Genomic DNA, 4,839 nt, shown 5'->3' with positions numbered 1-4,839 from the left:
CTGCCTTTGCCTTTCTGCCTTTGCTCTTCCTCTCCCCTGCTGATCTGTCTGCTTTGGCACCTGGTTACCCTCTGATTTTCGGGCCCAGGTCCCTGCCCACCCAGCTACACACCCGCACTGGCTCCTGGCAACCCTGCACTTAGGTCTGTATCTGCAACCCTACAGTCCCCTTACCTGCACTTTATTAGATGCCCCTTGTCTACGCTTTAACCTTGCACTTGCCACCTGCTGGTTGCACTACCTGTTTTTATCTTGTGTCCAGCACTTTCCACTCCTCCCCTCCCCCTGCACTTTCCCCCTTTCCTCTACCCTGCACTTGCGCGTACTCAATGTCACTGGGCCTAGTAAGATCGTTGTTTTTGCCCTCTCTTGTTCCCGTCCCTTGCCTTGTCGCGCTCTGGAACACTTGTGTATGAGCGTGATACAAATTAAATATCATATCCGATCATATCATATCATAGAGGCATAAGCATAATAAAGATACAAGAATGCAAAGAAACAAACAAAGCAGAGACAAGCTGCTAGGGTGTATATATGTGTATGTCCTCCACAACCAGCTAACTATATATACATCTACACCAAGGTTGTTCAGCATACGGCCCGCGGGCCACAATGTGGCCCTCCAAGCCATTTTATGTGGCCCGCAATGCTCAGGAGCACAGACAAAGGATTAGGGTTATATCTGTTGCGTGGCCAAAAAGAAAAAAAAAACGTGGACCCAGCAGATTTATTTATTTATGCAATGTTTGTCGGTGCCTGTATCCGACAAACATTGCATAAATAAATAAATTAACCGGGTCGTGGCTGAGGACTGTAACTGCCTCTGGTGACCCCAGCCACGACCCGGTTAATTTATTTAATTAATGAATGTTTGTCGGATACGTGGACCCGGCCGATTTATTTATTTATGCAATGTTTGTCGGGTACATGTATCCGACAAACATTGCATAAATAAATAAATTCACTGGGTCGTGGGAGTCGTGGCTTCCGGGAGGGCTGGGTGAGTGCATGCCTTCTCATCCTCGCTTAGCACGGCTTCCGGTATGGGCCCAACCCCTGCCCTCTTGCTTGCAACTCATACTTACCTGGCAGGGGAGAATCTGTGATCAGAAAGGCAGATCTCCCATGATGAGGCTCATCCATTGCACATCGGATTTGCTGACCCCTTCGATGTCCCCAAATGCGGGATACTCAACTGCATTATTTCTGGAAGTGGGGGACTGCATTCCTGCATTCGCGCTTTCCCCTGATGTATTGGTGAAAGAAAGTTACGTGTGCGAGTCAGGTTGTTTGCGCAGAGCCCCTAGTCTTGTAGCAGAGTTTCTTTTGCTGCAGTCAAGAGGGCCAGCCCTGCGCAGCTCAGGGGTCCACAGCCCTGCGCAGCTCAGGGGTCCACAGCCCTGATGTATTGGTGAAAGGAAGAAAAAGTCACGTGTGTGAGTAGGTTGGTTGCGCACAGAGCCCCTGGTCTTGTAGCAGAATTTTGCTGCAGTAAAGAGGGCCAACATTCACTGGAGGGGTGAAGTGCACAGGCGCCTAACCCCAGACTTGTGCACCCCATGATATCAGGTGCCCCTTTTGTTCTTGAAGCCACCCTGCCTGGCTCTGTTTTAGCGCTCACGCCCTCCAACCTTAAGAAGGCCCTGCCAGCTCATGGGGGTAGGGTGAGGTGGTGGGGCTGGCTACCAGCTGCCGCCGCCGGCCCCATCCAAACTCCGATCGGGCTTGGTCAGGCCTTGCCTTCACAGCATTGCCGTGTCCTGCTAGGGGGCACCCCACTTGAGACGCTCTTGTTAAGCGTGGTGACCTGTCAGCTCAGGAGGGCCAGGGACCCGTCTGGGGCCTACAAGTGGGCACATTGCACCAGGCCTGCTCGCATTCAGACTGGGCCTCCTGGCTGGCGACCAGGCCCGAATTTATGCAAATCTCAGACGGGCAGGACCTGATGAAAGCTATACTATTCTTACAAACTAATCTGGGGAAAAATCTCCACACCACTAGGGACCGCTTGAGCACCTCCCAAGTCCATCACATAACCACACGCCAACTACATCTAGTTCCTATCCCTGTCGTGTCTAGGTCCTTCACAGTAAACCAAGCTTTAGATTACAGAAATGATCTCTTACGAGGATGGATTATTCTATCATTATAATTGTTTTTGTACAACTTGTGCAATAACGAAGACGTTTCTAAGCACGGACCCGGGATTTGAACCTGTGTTTACTTTGTGTCGTCGTCTTCCTTCCAAGATGAGCGTGTTGCCACTGAGCTATACTACCGTGGATAACTAATCACTATTACACAGGAACTGTGCTACAATGTGCCTATTCTGCTGGGCTCTGCCTGCCGGAGCTTCCCCCCACACGTGGAACAGGCAGCTCTGCAGACGCTCAGGGCTTCCGAGAGGGCTGGGGCTGGGTCAGGGCCTGCCTTCTCACCCTGGGCACAACCAGCATGACAATGTGTTACATCAGTGAGAATGACAGTGCTGTCTTACACTGTGGACACATTGATCATTAACATGTGTTGTGTTGTAAAATGTTCTTGTCTGCTGTTGGTGACATGGAATTTTCATGTTCCCCTTTAGAACTGATTGTAAACTTATGGGTTTTTGGTTACTTTGTCTGCTGTAAAATGCACCATTTCAACCCCATATTTGAAAAGAAATTCTTGGTGGGGAACCCCCCCAAGCCCTTCCTAGATCCTTATAGCTCCCTCGCTACGCTCAGTCGCCTCCACTATTTCATAAAAATATTAACACATACACACTGAAAGAAATCACATGCAACTAACCTTTGATCACTGCCCCCGACACCAAAAGCTATCTTTGGGACTGCATGGCTATTACTGCCCATGATGCTATTGCGTCAAAGGTCACACCCTATAGCTTTTCAATATACTGCTTTGGGTGAGGTTGTTGACTTTTGGCTCGCCGGCCCACTGGGTGACAAAAGGTTAATGCTTCGGCCCCACATTGAAAAAGGTTGGACAAGCCTGATCTACACAAAACACCACAAGCCAATGCACTGTATGACCACTGCAGTGGTGATGGGTGCAATATAAAATATTTTAAACCTAAAATAACAGGACATAAAGAGAAAGTAGGTAGTGGTAGGAAAGTTGCTGACTAAAGGCTGCATTTAGCTTTTTAGAGAAAAGCGCTTTGATTTTTTGTCCCAAATTGCCAATGGCTGATTAAAATCCAGGGCTATCCTTAAAGCTATATTAGGAAGGAGTCCCATTCCTGTAGATATTTTTGACTGCCCGGAGTCATATTCCATCAGTCCTGGCTTTCAGACCCACGTCATCAGGCAAATCTGCTGCTTGTAGTCATGCATTAATAATGTAAAAAATAAAAGACACAAGGTGGGCTGTAATACAGCGAGGCAGAATTAGCGGTACGGTTGTGTTGTCCGGAGGAATTACCACTGTATTGCAAGTAGGCGGGAATAAACACACACCATTGGTGATAACAGTAATTCCTTCCGGTGTAATTACCGACGTAAATGAGTTTCAGGCGATAATTCCTCCCAGCATCAGCGGAGCTATTGTTACCGCCACCACATTCCGTGCCATTTCCACCAGCGGAATTAGCGCCAACTCCTAATTTGGCAGTAAAAGTGTTGGGATTCCGTTACCGACACTTTTACCGTATAACACTGAACTCATAATGAGGCGCACATGTTGTGTAAAAGAACCGAATGTCCTGAGTAAAAACACCAGGGCTGGCAGAATATTTTAAATGTGGCACTTAACAACAAAGCAGCTGTATTTCTGCATATTATTCAGAAATTAGTGGAAATGAAGGAGTGATGTTAGATAACTAACGTTGGAAGTACTTTGTCAATATTACTAGATAAACCGGCCTTGAAAATATTCTTAGTCACGTTATGTAGCATGCAGCCTACGGCCACGTGGCTAAACCATCCATGTCCTGTCCATTCCTCACATTGCTAGTTCTGAAGGCTCATCATAATTACACCCCAAATGTTTCTGATGAAGCAATGCCCCTGACGAGAGGCTATAACCCAGTAAACTGGGATCTGCCTTTCTTTGATACCCCTGAGCATAGGGGTTGGAGCTAGTAGATAGCAGTTTGTAGTACATAAGCCTTTAATATAGGGCCAGAATGTGTGCCCATGCTAAGCAGGCCCCGTGCTGTTATGGTCTCTGCATGCCATTGATGGGTGTTATGATTACTTGACATGTTATGTTATTTGGCATTTATATAGCGCTCTATATATCATTGGTATGACCTCAAAGCACTGGTAGGTTGAACACCCTCTGGGACGTTGTTTTGTTCATAATGCCAGGGCCAAATAAGATTCAAACTAGTGACTTAGAAAACATGCCCATCTCTGCAGCAGGCCCTCAACCCACTGAGATGTGTTGCCATCACTGTCTTGCACGTTAGGGTTTATGCTGTCACATATATAGGAACATAGCACAACAATCACTCTGTAAATGATATGTGGAAATATGCTTTTTTTACCCAGTCTGTCTACTTCTCAAATAGTTACTCATTGTAAGTCAGTGTAATTCACTTATTTTAACATAATCACAGTGGGTTCCCTTCCTTGAGTTCGAATTGTACTCAGAGGAATGACACAGGTGCTTTGTGTATCTACATACTTTGCTGAATTTCCCTGTACTCGTTTTGCAGAAGCACTTTCTCATTTATGTCCTTTCGGAGTGAATCACTTCTTTATAGCCTAAAATGGTTCGCCACAACCTTTGCATAGATTGTCAGGTTCGTTTACCTTTGGCTTTGGTGCTTTGCAAGTCTTCTTTATTTTTTAACACTTAGAACCAGTTTCACTTTTGAAAACCAACCAGACA

At 46.6% G+C, this 4,839-nt stretch overlaps 1 non-coding gene across 1 annotated transcript; it reads left to right on the top strand.

The window, feature by feature from the left end:
- The first annotated feature begins 1,077 nt into the window (after positions 1-1,077).
- LOC138517228 (U1 spliceosomal RNA) lies at positions 1,078-1,241 on the top strand. Its single transcript, XR_011282440.1, has one exon. It is a non-coding gene; the product is annotated as a U1 spliceosomal RNA (small nuclear RNA).
- Positions 1,242-4,839: the final 3,598 nt, after the last annotated feature.

Source organism: Ambystoma mexicanum, chromosome 6q (genome assembly GCF_040938575.1).
Source record: "Ambystoma mexicanum isolate Mex_15411 chromosome 6q, UKY_AmexF1_1, whole genome shotgun sequence".
Lineage (NCBI taxonomy): Eukaryota > Metazoa > Chordata > Amphibia > Caudata > Ambystomatidae > Ambystoma > Ambystoma mexicanum.
This window is presented reverse-complemented; position numbering and strand designations above follow the sequence as displayed.